This window comes from Lepisma saccharinum, chromosome 3 (genome assembly GCF_977018435.1).
Source record: "Lepisma saccharinum chromosome 3, izLepSacc3.1, whole genome shotgun sequence".
Lineage (NCBI taxonomy): Eukaryota > Metazoa > Arthropoda > Insecta > Zygentoma > Lepismatidae > Lepisma > Lepisma saccharinum.
In genome coordinates, this window is record NC_139231.1 from 39,323,838 (window position 1) to 39,340,685 (window position 16,848).

The 16,848-nt window shown below is 39.3% G+C and overlaps 1 protein-coding gene across 1 annotated transcript in view; it reads right to left on the reverse strand.

The window, feature by feature from the left end:
• The window catches only part of dpr8 (defective proboscis extension response 8), a 541,693-nt gene that overhangs the window by 51,707 nt on the left and 473,138 nt on the right, over nt 1–16,848 (reverse strand). The window lies entirely within an intron of this gene.

Genomic DNA, 16,848 nt, shown 5'->3' on the forward strand with positions numbered 1-16,848 from the left:
TTCCAGCTCATACATTAGAAACTGGGGAGGGGGAAGGAAATGTGTTTGAAGCGGGTGGATGTTTGCTTGTGATGCAGGCTCAGCACGAAGTGCTGCTATAAGGGTTTTAAGGTTAGCATATCTTAAGCTCATCTTTACCAGGTTCAAGAGCGGCTCTTAATGCCTTTCTGATTTGTCATGTAGGATCGCAGGAACAACTGCGCAAGGTATTAAGCGCGAAAGTGAAAGTTTGCGCTTAATCCCTTTTGCGACTGTTCCCCTCGCGCTTGTTTCTTTGAGACGGAATAATTGCATATCCCGCTTCGCGTTTGTTCGTCTCGCTCTTATTACGTTCTTCTTTGTTCCGTTTCGAGTCAATTCCGTCGTGTTTGTTCCGTTCGTGTTTATCCAGTTTCGCGTTTTTCCTTTCGCACTTATTTCATTCGCATTTATCCCGTTCCGTGCATATTTTGTTCATATTTATTCCGTTTCGCGCTTGATTCTTTGAAACTTATTCCTTCGCAGTTATTCCGTTTCGCGCTTTATTCTTTCAAACTTGTTTCTTCGCAGTTATTCCGTTTCGCGTTTATTTGGTTTTGTGCTTTTTTCATCGTGGTTATTCCTTTGGGACTCGTTCCTTCAGGGTTCGTGTTTATGCCATTTGGCTATTGTTCCTTTCGCGCTTATTGACTTACTTGACTTATTTCCTGTTACTCTTCAAAGGATCGCCAACGGACTCTGTTTCCAGCCATCTTCCTTATCTCGTTCCAGGTCTTTCCTGCTTCCCATATTTCTTGCTCTATTGTCCTTCTCCAACTCATTCTTGGCCTTCCTCTCCTACGTTGTCCTTGTGGATTCCAGCTCAATGCTTGTCTCTCTCTTGCCGATGGATCTTTCCTCAGTGTGTGGTCAATCCACTTCCACTTTCTTCTTTTGATCTGTATTGCCACCGGTTCCTCTTGCGTACGTTTCCATAGATCTTCATTTGAGATAATATCTGGCCAATATATTCCCAGAAGTTTCCTTAGGCATCTGTTTATGAATATCTGTAGGTCTTGAGTAATTTTCTTCTCAAGTTTCACATCCATAAAGGAGAACTGACTTCATAATATTTCTAAAAATTCGCAGCTTAGTTCTTATTGAAATTTCTCTGGCTTTCCAAACTTTATGTAGCAAAATAAATGCCACATTTGCTTTCCTAATTCTTGATCTAACATCATCTTCTGTTCCCCCTGTATTTGTCACCAAACTCCCCAGATATGTAAACTCCTTAATCTCTTCAATATTTTCCTCATTCATGTGGAAATTTTCCATCTTTTTTACATTTGTTCTTAATGATTTCGTCTTTGTACTATTTATCTTTAAACCAACTCTTTTCCCTTCCATATCTAAATCTTCTAATTTATTTTCCATATTATGGTATGTGTGAGATAGCAGACAAATATCATCTGCAAAATCCAAGTCTTCTAGCTGTTGGGTGAAATTCCAATTTATACCTCTCCTTTTTCCGTCTGTTACCCTAATCAATACTTTATCAATTACCATCAGAAATATTGTTGGTGATAAAATACATCCTTGCCTTACTTCTGAAATAACTGGCATTGGATCCGTAAGTATTCCCTCATGCACAACTTGGCATGTGGAACCATCATAAAAGTTTTTAATAAGATCAATCATATATGCTGGAATGTCATATTCCTTTACAATTGTCCACATTTTCATTCTATTTACAGAGTCAAATGCTTTCTGGAAGTCCACAAATATAAGTTGCAGATTAGGGAAGTATTCCATACTCTGTTCTATAATAATACGCAGTATATTTATCTGATCTATACAGAAACGGTTGCTTCGAAAGCCTGCCTGCTTATTCTCTCCGGATCTTTTTCTCAACACATCCTTTAATTCGGTTTAAAATAATTCTACTTAGAACTTTGCTAGGAACTGAAAGTAGTGTTATGCCTCTCCAGTTATTACAGTTGGTAATATCTCCCTTTCCAGGTATTTTTACTAGTAAACCTCTTTTCCAATCTTCTGGTATTAATTTTGTTTTCCATATTTTTGCAAAAAGTTGTTGTAATATTTCTATTGTCATCTTCATGTCTTCCTTGAGAATTTCTGATGGAGTTATCAATTCCAGGTGCTTTACCACTCTTTTGTTCTTTCAGTGCTTTTTTTAAATTTCTTCTTTTGTTGGTTCTTTAGTAGTTATTTCATCATCTATTTCATATTCTGGTATTTTTTCCGGTATCACAAGCAAATCTTCTGTCCCTTCTATGGCTTGGTTTAATACTTCTGTTCTTTCCATCTATTGAGCTAATTTTCCTTATTCGTAAGGAGTATCTTTATTTCTCACTGGGAGATTCCGTATGGTTTTATTTTGAGACAAGATCTTTGTAATTTGGTACACTCCTTCATAGTTCCCTCATTTACTGCTTTTTCTGCCTTCCCGGCTAACTCGCTAGTCCATTTTCTACGGACAGCTCGCGCACTATATTTCACTTCATGATCCTCTTTCCTAGTCTTCTTTCATTCTCTTAGTTTTACACATACTTATTTCATTCGCATTTACCCCGTTCCGTGCTTGAATCTTTCAAATTTGTTCCTTCGCGGTTATTCCTTTTCGCGTTTGTTTCTTTGGGGCTCGTTCCCTCAGTGTTCGTGTTTATCCATTTTGACTATTGTTCCTCTCGCGCTTATTACCTCGTGGTTAGTCCGTTCCACCGTTTGTTCCTTTCGCGGTTATCCCGTCTCGGTTTTGTTCTTTTCGCTCTCATTACTTCCCTGTTATTCGGTTTTGCGCTTATTCCCTCGCGATTATTCTGGTCGTGTTTATTCCCTATCGCGTTTTTTTAAAATTTTAATCCGCGCGATGTTTTCTGTGGGCCAAAAAAATAACAACAACAAGAGTCATTGCTAGAGTTTGTTGATGGAAGATTTACATCTCTAAGATGAAGGGGGAAAATGGACCAAGACGGAAACCTTTGCACATATAAAGGGGAAATCATGGTCTCGAGTTGTGGCAACACTGTCCCGAGCAGCTGTAATGAAAGATACAGGTTGGAGTCAATTAGCGCGTGCCTCTTCCCATTTTTACAGTGCACAGAGGCTTTTCTGCGTGAACATCCTCAGAACCTTACAGAAAAACCTTCTCTTCGCTTCTTATCTGGGCTGAAACGCCGCGGTTCCCCAACAGAAAACTGACATCCAGCCGGTGAAAGCCTTCTTTCAGCGCGTCAACAAAAGAACATGCTTCCCTTGTATTTCATGCCACAATGGCTCGGCGTATTTTCTGCGGAAGCCCGAGACGTGGAGAGTGAAAATGACTCAACAAATGATGTTGATCATGCAGTGCGAGAGGGAGCTGTCCCCAGAGAGAAGATCCCGGGGCACGCCGGTCAAAGAACATCCTTTTCACGTCTGGCGCTGAATGGAGACTTGAAGAGCGTTGCAGATTAGGCATACGGAGGGACATTACGGTGTCCTCCCCATCGGATTTCCCGTGAAGAAGACTAGGAATAAAGACTTACCGCGGGGAGAATTTGTAACGAATCGACACAAAAACCGCGGTGGCTTGTCTTGTAGGTGGCGTCAGTGGCGTCAGGGATTTCCGTTTTCAGGACTGCCGTCGGACAATTCCTGTTGCCAAGGAGGTGGTAGATCCACAAAGGAAGTATGAAGGAGGATCGAGAGGGAAGTGCTATAAAGGGAGACAGTGAAACAGATGTTGGTTGTGAGGACTGCACAATGGTCGAGCATCGTCTCTGGAGGTGACTGTGGTTTTTACTTCACCGACACCATAGAAGGTATTGCACCTTCAGATGTTCTAAACATGAGATGATCATTCTTTTCACTGTGGCAACCTTTCAGAAGCCAAGCTCCAACACTACACATTCTAGACACCCATTGTCTCTACGATCTTTTCATCTATCATACAGATTACGAGACCACCTAATGGTATACACACCACGTCATTTTCAACCAAGAGCAACAATGTGTTTCATCCCATCCAATCAATTCTGAAGGGGAGTTTGGAAACAGGTCACATGTTCCAAAGTTAGAAATAACTGTGTGCATTCAGTTAGCATAATGGAATTCACAAATGCAACTTTTGTTCATCATGTCAAGACATCTGATTATTGTATCCTTGGTTTTCATCATGTTTACTGCAAATGAAAGTGCAATTGTAAAATAATTGCCACTAAAATTCAATGGGGTGTAGAATCTTATGTCTTGAATAATATCTTTACCAACTTAGGTTTATTACAAATGCACTGATTTTGGTAGATTCATTCGTAACTGTGTGAAGCACTCCCTTCCCTATTTTCCAGATTCTACTAATTCATACTACTATATATATATATATAATATGCAGTTACAGATAACATATCTCACATATGCATACATATGCAGTTACAGATAACCAATGGGTCTTGGGTTCGATTCCTCTCGACTATCTGATCATAATGTTAAATTAACGCAAACTTTGAGACATAATAAAAACAATACAATTTGAAAAGTAATGTATGGCAAGAACGAAGTTGTCGAGTAAGCTAATTACATCAACTGGAAACTCGAAAAGAAAGGCAGTCTTTTGCAGCAAAGAAAGCTTGCTTTTGCAGTGTAATGTATTCTGTACCGTTAGAATTTACAATATTCTATCGTTAAATTTAACAGTCTGCCTGTTAATTTACAGAAACTGGACACACCAGTATTTTTTACTATGCATAAAGAATATATTATATAGTTCATAACTACGTAATGACCGTTTATAGTATAAAAACGGTCATGTTAATTTTTACGGTCAGTGGAAATAGACGGTCTTAGACAATTTCTCCAGAACTTTTACAGTGTTCGTTAGTTGAAAGACTGGAAGTATTAAATAGCCAACATCCCCGAAATGACGCGTGAATGTGCGTGTTGACGAAAACGAAACCTCTTCTTGGCTTTATGTTGCGAACAAGACTCACAGACTACTTTCAGAGAACTTGAAATCGTTAAGATACAATCAACATTTTTCACCGCAACACAGAACGAATACACTTTTTACATAGATGTTTCTCTTGCTTCCCTTAATGGATTTCCAAGAGAACGACGGACGGAGATATTCCTTTATTTTCTGTTGCATTACTAGGAAGGAACTTGTTGAGATAAAAACACAACTTTATTCACTTGCTGGCGACCATAATTTATCAGGTCGCCCCACGACGATGACCTAATGACTATTGTTATTGTGGATGTTGCAAAGTAGGAAGGGGTAAGGCGTGTTTTTTTTTTTTTTGTCGCCGGTTGCAATCTTTCTCTAACATTCTTCATCGGTTCCCTTCGTCGCTTTTGTTCGCAAGAGTTATCGGGGCTTCTTATTGCCCTTGGAAGACTCGTGGGGTGTATTTGGAGATTTGAACAAATGCGGTCTGTCTTGGAAAGGGCATCGGATTGTGGTTTCTTATTTTAAGGGGTCGTTGTTGGTAGTCTGCAGAACCATTAAAGTATAAAGATCAGGGCCGAGAAAGGATTCTGCATCTAGAAACGTTGTCGATGAACTGGAAAGGGAGGTGAGAGGAAAAGGGTATGGAAAGGGGAGGGATTGTCCGTGGTCTTTGTTAAGATATGAACCCAGAATTTAACTAGAGTAGTAATCGTGTTAGAAGCATAGTTCGGACAGTCGGTGGTGGGTTTTGGACCCGAGAGAATCTGAGAGAATGTGAGGCTTATTGATTGGCACTTGAAGAAGAGTCACTCACTAAGAACAGCAATGCTCAGACCGGGATTCGAACCCAGGACCCTCTATATTAACCACTACGCCACGGAGATCGACTGAGAAAATTATACTGCCAAGAAAGAAAAGTGTAGAAATTATCTGAGAATATGGTGCCAATACATTTTCGAAACGAGCCCAAATGTCAACCTGTCAGGAAAACTATGGAAACTGCATTCTTGTAAACTAACTAGGTTCTACAGTCCTTACCCACCATTGTAATCCTCTCGTAGTGGTCATTCTATTGTGCTTCGTTCATTCGTGTGCTGAATGTCCCTTTACAGAGCAGTTGCTTTCATTTTTACACTTTTCAAAATGCACGTGATATTCATTCGTTACGTTTATTACGTTCGATATTTTAATTTTTCGGATTCAAATTAAATTATCTTGCTATTTAGGACCTGTAGTTAGTAATTATGATTATTTCAAGAATTAAATCAAATGTTTTTTGAAGGGCCAGGCCCTTTCAAGCAGCTTTTCCACTGGATGAATCTTGCCAGCTCATGTAGTCCTCATTACCATTGATGTCTGTTTCTGAAGAGGTCACGTACCACACAGATTTTCCCGCCATGTTAGATCAACACCGAAAATCTGCAACCGAACTCTGCAACTCCTTACTACAGGTTACCGTGTATTGAATTCGTGCATATACAGGGTGATGGAAAGAGATTTGGTAAAACATAAGAACGAGGGAGGCATAGCCTTAATAATATGGAAATATAAATTGTATATATGAAAGATATAGGTGTATTATATGCCATGTCCCTTCTCCAATAACTATAAGATTAGGAATATATTCTATATCCAAGCATAAGAACAAACTTAGCATTTCTTTTTCTTTTGTCAAACAGGCTGGAATACAACACATTTTGTAGCCCTGGTTTATGTAGATCTTCCTACGCTTCCTAATTTTTGACCAGGCATACGTTACGACACACTCTACAGTGTAGTTTTTGAAATTCGCGCCCTGGGAATAAACCCCAGCACGCAACGTAACGGCACGGGTTCATGCTCGGAACGGAACGTTACGAAGCTTGATAAACGATTATAATCGCATCAGGCCGCAAACGGTTTTTTCCTTTGTAGAGGTGACCGTACTAAAACTTTTGTGTATTGTCCATATTTGCCTCCTTGCAATGTAACTCCGCCCTACTTTCATTCTTCCAAACGAGTGTTAGCTTTCTTTATGGTAACGCCCTCCATACACGTCACCGTTTAAGCGGTATCACTTATTCAGTCCCACTTACGTATTCATCCGCTACAACTTTCCACATCTTTTTTTATTCTCCTCCGCGCTTTTCAGCTTAGCCTTTTCTTTACGGACAGTTCATGCGACAGCAAAGTAGCGCCACTCAGGATCCGTGGCGACTCTCAGAACTCATATATTGATTTGTTAGAATGGGACTTTTATCTATTCCCTGTCCTATATTTCAGCTAAATCGCCACGTTTAGAATGAGGTAGGCAAGGATTTAGATTTTTGGAGTAGTCCTCGTGTACAGAATTTAAGATAAAGAGAAAGAGAGAGGGAAAAGGGAAAGTTTCCAGAGACATCTAACGGGCCAAAGTGAAACTTCTCAAGGAACGCAACCGCCTTAAGAGAAGAATAACCCATTTCCGCGTCCGAAAAAGAAGTGTCCTTTTTTTTGTATTGTGTTGGAGACAGTGTGTGGGATCTCCATAAAAGGTTATTGTAAAAGGAACATTTGAGGGTGGAGCAGAATCTAGTGTCGTTTTGGCGACCAAATGACTTGAAAGCTTTCTTTTTCTTTCACTTTTTTCTTAACATATTGGATGTCATCTATACACACAAACATACATTTTATCGGAAATCTTTTGGGTGGGTGTTATTCCGAAAGATATAAGAGAGCTGGAAACGTTACAGTCTCTTTTTTCGCATAAGAAGAAGAGGGGTGCTGGGCTTGGAATTTATTTCTCTGTTTTTGAATTGGACTTTTCCAGATTGCTCCTAAAAGGGGAGTACCACGAAGTTTTGCATGCCTCAGACTAGATTCAATTGGACAAGTGAGTTAGATTCAAGAAGAATCTAGGTCGAGTCAGATTAATGGAAATGCTAATGGCCAATTGGTTTAGTGGAAAACATTTCCGAAATGGAAATTCGCACATGAAAATACACTTCCATAATATTACTTAATACTTTTCTTCCAACGTGTACGATCTTAGTAATGTATCCTCGAGTGGTCCACTCGAGACCTCACTGCTCAAGGTACCTTCGATAAATTTCACCTAATCATCCCCATCGTCACGATTGGCCAAAAGTTGCATAAACGGACACAAAATAATAGTAATAATGACAAATATGACAAGACGGTGCCACAATCTTTGTAGCGCACTAGGATCATAGCACTTCAAGATATCAAATCGATAAAGAAAGTTCGGATGTCCTCTTCCCCCACATAGGCTATATTACCCTCAGCTTGAAAACTGATTCTATCTAAAACTACAAATATAAAACTAAGTAAGTTTCATTACACACAATTTTATCTTTGTAGCCCTTATAGTTTCCGAAATACCCAACTCGTACACTTGTTTCCTTATTCACACTCCTACATAATATATTTCTACTTTTGTTGGTTACGGATAAGTCTCATTGACAAACAGACAAATTTCTTAACATCAGGAAAATATATTTCAGGATCCGAAGAATCGAAAATTATCACATGGTTCTATCTATTGTTGACATGAACAGACAAAAACAGACCTGCATTTTAATAGATTCCGAGCGATCAACAATTATCGAAAGGTTCGATTGTTGACATAAACAGACAAAAAACAAATCTGCATTATAATAGATTCCGAGCGATCAACAATTATCGAAAGGTTCGATTGTTGACATGGACAGACAGAAACAGACCTGTATTATAATAGTTTCCGAGAAATCAACAATTATCGTGTGGTTCGATTGTTAACATGAAGAGACAAGAAACAGACCTGTATTATAATAGTTTCCGAGAAATCAACAATTATCGTGTGGTTCGATTGTTGACATGAACAGACAAAGACAGACCTGCATTTTAATAGATTCCGAGCGATCAACAATTATCGGAAGGTTCGATTGTTGACATAAACAGACAAAAAACAAATCTGCATTATAATAGATTCCGAGCGATCAACAATTATCGTGTGGTTCGATTGTTGACATGAACAGACAGAAACAGACCTGTATTATAATAGTTTCCGAGAAATCAACAATTATCGTGTGGTTCGATTGTTGACATGAACAGACAAAAACAGACCTGCATTTTAATAGATTCCGAGAGATCAACACTTATCGAAAGGTTCGATTGTTGACATAAACAGACAAAAAACAAATCTGCATTATAACACATTCCGAGCGATCAACAATTATCGAAAGGTTTGATTGTTGACATGAACAGACAAAAAAAGACCTGTATTATAATAATTTCCGAGAAATCAACAATTATTTATCGAATGGTTCTATTGCTGACATGAACAGACGGATTGGAACGATGGACATTACCTCGTGTAGGAAATTCACAGTTCCTGGAACACATCAAATTTCATATTTATAGCGAATGGTTTCGGGGATATGGGATCATTTCAAATTCACAGAATTTTGACTTTCAATTGTTTGACCGTTACCGACAGACGGACAAATCAATCAAAATAATTTAGACCGCGCGAAACTAGCACAAACTAAGACTTCATTTTTAGAGAATTTTAGATTGTGACGTATGTTAGTTTCCGAAATATCGACAGGTCACTTTTAATAAATTGTTTGCCCCTCACGACGGAGGAACATGCGAGAAGATCAGCTCTGTAATTAAGTAAAACGCAACAGGATCCTCGACCAGATCATCTACTTTAAAGTTTTCAAGACCTGACATTATTAAGGTTGAGCCATCATCCCCTCGGCCTGATTGAAAGGGAGGGGGAGAGAAATCGAGTAACATGCAAATATGATCCTGAATAATCATTTTTAAGCAAACAACTTCAGACCAGGCAGTGAGGAAATTGGAAAGACATCTTAGCTTCTTCCATCAGTGAGAACATGATTGAAATTTTGGAAGACGTTGAAAGATAGACGTCTTCAGGTTTCTGTCTAGAGTTGGCTTCACAATCTGAGAGCCTAGGGTAGTCTTTGCTGTCCGTTAAACAGGCAGAAATTAGATTTTTGAATGAAAGTAAATGAACAGTCTCGTTTGAGTGAAACTAGATGGAGTATAGGTCACTTAACCTAGCGGTAATTCCAAGAATATCATGTTTTATAGGAAGCGTCGTTTGCAAAAATCCTCGCCAGAGGTTACAATTTCGCGCCACGTACTGTACAACTACTTCCTATAAAATTGTGTACATTAGTGTTCGAATGTGCACCGTGTATAGAAGCAACAACTTACCTTGCTCTACTTGAGTTTTTTTTAGCGAGGGTTCGAAGTTACCCAGAAGGGGGAGTGCGTCAGCGATTTCTCCCACAAGACTTCCTAAAAAGCAATAATAGTCACATTTGTAACAGGAGTACAGGGTGTCCGTAAGTTGTTTACAAATCCATATCTCAATACGATGAATTATAATTGACAAGCAAAAGTACACATCCTTCCGCAATTATTTCTTTCTCCTTAATCCGTTTCGCGATTATTTCTTTCGCACTTAATCAGTTTTACGACTATGCCTTTTCACTTGGTGGTATTCGATGTTTGTTATTCCTCTAACCCTTGGAGTGGTAGCGCAAAATATTGGGTTGATTCATAAGTTCGTAACCTTTATTTTTGGTATGACAACACTGCGGTGTTAGGAGTTTGTTTATCGTTTAACGTTCATCAATTGGACTGGCATTTTTGTGCTTGTGAATAACCATTGGATTTTGCAGATTTGAAGGAAGACAGTGTCAAGTGGGGAAAAAAGAACACTTCTTCAGTCTGAGTTTAACAGAGAAACAAAGGCACATTTGCATGTACCGTGTACGGAATGGGGAAAGCAGGGCATGAAAATGGATTTGTCTTCACGTTCAGGAAGATATCGAACTTTGAAGAAGACCGTTTAAACTCTTTAATCAACGATTAATTTTCCAAGTCAGTCGACCCGAGCATTAGCAACTGTGATGAACTGTGACCATTCAAACATCGTGCTATATTTGCATTCCATGAGTAAGGTTCAGGATACCGCTCGCTTTAAGCGACAACACAAATCAGTGAATGGGCAAAGAAGACTGCATCATGTGCTGATGCAACACGATAATGCACGCCTACACTCAGCTAATATGACAAAAGCTGCTATCCAGGAGCTTGGTTGAAAGATATTCTACATCCTCCTTACTTCCCAGATCGTGCACCCTCGGATTTCCACCATTTTGACTCTCATCCACCAATATTCCAGGAAACTACTTTGGTAACAAAAATACTCTTCAAACGTGACTTGACAACATATTTAACCCCAAATCAGCTGATTTCGACAGGCTTCGAATAAAAAAAACTGCAACAGCGTTGGTAGCCAGTCATAGACAATGAAGGAAAATATATTAGTGATAAATTTCTGTCATTTGTTCATCTCAAATGAGTATCAAATAAAAAAAAACTTTTGCCACGACGAAAAACGCTACGAACTTGTGCATCAACCCAAATATATACGAGGGTCGGCTGGAAAGTTTATGGCCTGACGCAGAAGGAAGCATTTTTGGTTCATGAAAGTTTTGTATGTTACAGAGTAGTCCTTATATGGATACCCTACGAGGTTACACGTTCTAATGTTGAGCCGTTCCTTTTCAGCAGGTGGAATTTGTGAGCCAGGATGGAGCAGCGCATCGCCGATCGTGCAGTGATTCGGTATCTCTTCCTGAAGGGTTGGACGGCCAAACAGATTCATGAGGACATGCAAGACACCTTGCAGGACAATGTCCCATCCTATGTAACCGGACTTAGGACCTTCAGATTATTGTTTCTTTCCTGCCATTAAGACACACCTGAAGGGCAAGCATTTCCGCACGGACGATGATGTTATGGATGCTGTTAATGACTGGTTACATACCTAGGACGAAACTTTTTTTCCAGTGGGTTAGAGAAACTGGAGCAACGCTAAGAAAAGTGCATTCAAGAACGCACACACAATTTCAGCTCGCTACCACATCTCCTTCCCCCTCAGGCCAGAAAGTTTCCAGCCAACCCTCGTACATTTTGGTTAAAGCCCACTTTTGATCGAACTGTATAGCCCTATAGATACGTTCAGGTCTCTTGCAAGTCAACCTTCGAGAATGACTCGGGTGCTTTATGTCTCCTCATTTTCCCGATCGGAGGGGATTAAATGTGCCCCACCGGGTCCCTTACCGCTCGATGAATGACGTCATATTTTGATTTTGCTCCACCGTTTGGATCGAAGGAGCGAGAAGCAAGTAATAAATATTTTATGAAGTGATGACAAGCGGGATGAACGGGACCAATAACAGTGTTCCTTTATCGCGGCCGGGCGTTCCTTTTTATGGACAGTGAAATTCATGGAGGTAACAAAGGACAGCGGCACTGAGAAGGTAAGGAACTCCGCCTACTGGATCAGCTTGCAGGGGGTGGAAATTTTGAATATGTTCGAAATGCGTTTCCTCTAGGAGGTGTGAAATAGAGATATCCGCACTAATTAGTAACAAGTATCTAGGGATTTATTCACACTACCTCAGCACCCAGAAAACTTTTCACAATGTCACTTAAACGTGTCAGAAAATCCCATTTTATGGTCAGTTTGGCACTAAATTTACATTTAGACCCCATTAAAGACGAACTCGCAACACCAATATGGAAAATTCAACCTAAACCCCTGTTAATAGAGTGCTGCATGTGAACATTTCTCTCGCTTGTATTCGTTCGAGTCTCCCACCTTCGACCGTGCTATGCAATATATATATCATTCTATTGTGACAATAATCGTATACACATATGTGAGTCATTCCATACCAAATCAACACAGATATGTGCAATTTTTAACCTGACCATCTCCGATTTTCATGAAATTTGGGGAGTTGAAACTATGCATAGAACTTAGTAACTATGAAAATTTTTAGTCTCGTGCGTCTTGTAATTGTTAAATTATTCAAGGTCAAATTTTGCAGAAATTGCCTTTTTTGAACCCGCTTAGCTATACTAAATGTGCTGTAACTCCGTCTCTATTTCGCCTAGGAAGCTCACATAAAGCTTATTGTACAGGGAATTGAACAAGCTTTTCAGTGATATATAACAAGCCTACCTTTGGATAAAAATATAATTTTGTCACGTGACCTTGACTTTTGACCTTGAATATCTCAAAACATGTCATCACCAAAAATCGTGAAAAACATATATTTGGTCCCTCATTTCATACTGTAAAACATATCAAAAAATCATTCTGGGACTGCAATGGGATCAGAAGATACAAAATAATATGTGTAACTATGTAACTGATAAAAGCCCCATTACTTGAACTATGAAGAGTCAAATGTCCCTTAACACCCCCTACAAAATGTGAAGGAGTTATCCTGGGTATAATTGGTCATGAAAGAAATAGGTTAGGCACAGGGAGATCCCTAGCCGTGTGTGTCAAGTGCAGATCCGGCATATTGTTGCCCGCCATATTGAATTCAACGCAAAAATTTCAAAGGAAAAGGGGGTGATGTGATATATCAAATCAGGCTAGAATATCACGAGAAATGAAGTGACGAAGGATTTTCCAACGTATCGTACGCCAGCAAAAAGTTATACACATATCTTTCACTTACGATATATGCACATTATAATGTTGTCAATGTTCCTGTGAGCACACTCGTTGACGTCTCTCACACTCGCATAGAACATTTGGTAATGTAGCATGTGCAACAACATCGCAAGCAGCAACTATACCTTCTCTCAGATGGTCAATATGAGGGACTTTTAGTGCATGCACCATTCTCATCAAATGTTTCTGAAGGTGAAAGTCCTCCTAAGATGTTAGATCTGGGGAATGTGCAGGCCTTTTAATAGATCCCCGTGTGCCCATCAATCTACCTAGAAAATTACCATGAAGAAATTGCGAAAATGTCAACATAGTGTGGTCACACTCTGTCCTGTTTCAAATCTCTCGAAAAGTGCCATATCCCGTAAGCAAGGGTGAGAAAACCTGTTCACTTAACAAATCCAAGAAGCCCTCACCATTTAAGGTTCCGTTGTTGAATATGGACTAACCATTTCCGTTCGCCATACATTATACCACATAATTAGCTTACCAGCAACAACCATTCGACTGAGCAAATCACAGGTATTGCATATTATTTTTATTAACTTCACCGTGAACATAAAAATTTGCCTCGTCACTGAAGAATTTTTCATTCCAAAGGAAGTGTCACGTAATTGTTTGAGATACTTTTCCCAATATTCTTCACTATTCAACTATTTGGTGAATGTAGCTGATTAAAATCATATGCAATGGTGCGTATACTTCTTTCTCTCCCAAGATGCCAGCGGGATCTCGATAAGTTCCTAACACGTTAGGAGCATTCCAATGCTTTGTTTTCAACACCTCGAAAAGGAGAAAGTGGTTACAAGCATGCAGTAATAAATTTTTGCTGGTTAAATATATGTTGGATAAACCTTCGTCACTTCATTTCTCGTGAAATTCTAGCCTGATTTGATATATCACATCACCCCCTTTCCTTTGAAATTTTTGCGTTTATCAGTCACATAGTTACACATATTATTTTGTATCTTCTGATCCCATTGCAGTCCCAGAATGATTTTTTGATATGTTTTAGAGTATGAAATGAGGGACCAAATATATTTTTTTCACGATTTTTGGTGATGACATGTTTTGAGATATTCAAGGTCAAAAGTCAAGGTCATGTGACAAAATTATATTTTTATCCAAAGGTAGGCTTGTTATATATCACTGGAAAGCTTGTTCAATTCCCTGTACAATAAGCTTTATTTGAGCTTTCTAGGCAAAATAGGGGCGGAGTTACAGCACATTTAGTATAGCTAAGCGGGCTCAAAAACGGCAATTTCTGCAAACTTTGACCTTGAATAATTTAACAATTACAAGATGCACGAAAATAAAAATTTCCATAGTTATTAAGTTCTATGCATAGTTTCAATTCGCCAAATTTCATGAAAATCGGAGATGGTCAGGTCAAAGGCTGTGTTGATTTCGCATGGAATGACTCATATGTAAAATATCCGTCCTGCAGTTTCAGCCCACAATCATCAGTTTTATTTTCATATAGACTGTATTGGTAAGAATTGATCGATTGATTGAATTGCTTTATTTTACGTAGCTTCTTGTGCCACTTTTGGCTAATTTTCGAAGATGAGGATGAGTGATGATATGATGAAATTTATGAATGGACACTCACAAACATCCATGCCCAGGCCAGGATTCGAACCCGGGTGTATTGGTAAGAAGGACTAAACTACATTTATACTTGGAAATGATAACTGTGTTCACGTAAGTTTCACTTTCACTGCGTCTTTCACCTAAGCATCCATATTTGACGACCCACTACCACAGACAAATTACGGTTATAGTACGCGTACTACCGGGCTTCGAGTGGATACCGCTTCTTTTGCCTGTTCGAGCGAAAACGCTCTCCATTTCGTACGCTATCGAAATTCTCTCACTGCAGCACTCATCCTGTTAGTATCTACGATTGGCTTTCGTTTCACTGGAGCAGATCTGGTCAAGCAGTCGCATTTGTGATACAGCGCTCTCGTATGTATGTGAGGATTGAAGAGCGAGCAACGGTACTGTAGCATTGTAGAAGGCAGGAGGCTTCGTCTGTCGCGTTCGTGGAGTGGGAAACCTCTGGTCGTCTAATTCGCGATTGTTGGAGGACGCCTTCCGCTACTGAACGCCTCTGAACGCAAGCTGCGCCCCATTCCTGCTCTGCTGCTTGCTGGCTTTGTGGTCCAGTGTGCAGGCGGGAAGTTCGCACCGTATGGAGCACTGGCTGGCTTCTACAGGTGCAAGCGAGTTGTCAAGCTTGCACTGGAATTTCATTTGACGCATAGCTGCAATTTTGTAGCAATTACGATGAACAGCGTGTAAGGATACTTATGAGAGAAGAACCAATGAATTGCATCTGGATGTCACGTGGAAGATCGATGGGGCTCAGTTATGCCCACAAGTGACTCTCCGACTCATCCATCCTGTAATAAATGTACACCTGGAGACAGCATTGGCTCGTGTTAATCTCATCACTATGGTCAACATACGGACACTAGTAACTATCTCCATGGGACAGTCGGTTCGGCTAACAGATTTTTTCTTTGTCAAGGCTCGAATCCAGAATAGCATTCAAATGTATAGCGAAATATTTGATGCAAGTAACCCAATATATATAAAGCCCCAAACCCACATACTGACTCACTGACATAAATATTCTCAATGAAGGCAAAATATGCTCTATTATTACCCCCCCTTGAAATTGTCTGGAAACCCCGAGAAAATGTTTTAAAAATCACTCACTTACCGCTTTTTTCAGGTGTGAATATGCCGTTTTTTACGTTCTGAGCAACGTCAATTTCCATGGGGCTTAAAACAGACATTTTCGCCTCATACTTTATCCTCCAGATCTACAACAACGCAGATGATTCAATTCCAAGTTAAAAAACGTGCATCAAACAAGAATGACATAAGAAGATTCAGTTCATATATTACATAAAACAGTTATGTAACATTTAGTACTCAAAATACGAAAAATGCTACATCATGGGTGTTTTAATGAAATGTATAGAGATGTAACACTGTAGTCCTTGCCATGCTTATTGTTAACCATGGAAACGGTCGTTGCTAGGGAACTTAAAGAAAGGTTATTTTCACCAAGAGAACCAGGGTAAGTGAGTGATACTTGAATTTTTATATTTCAAAATGTGAACATCAGAATTAATTATAGAGGCACGGTAGAAATTTGCGGGAAATGACGTAAAACAATTATTTTTCAATTATTTCTTCAAGTTTGGTGTCGCTATTGAAATCGTTTGTATGAAACGCCTAAAAACTAACTATTTCTAAAGGGCCACTTACTCAGTTTATTATTAACAAAATAAACAATAATAATTTGAGTGTTTGTACAATATTAGAGCACGTATACACATAACGTTACTATTTCAACTTTTCAAATAAGCGAACGTACTTACTCGTTTCCTTTCCT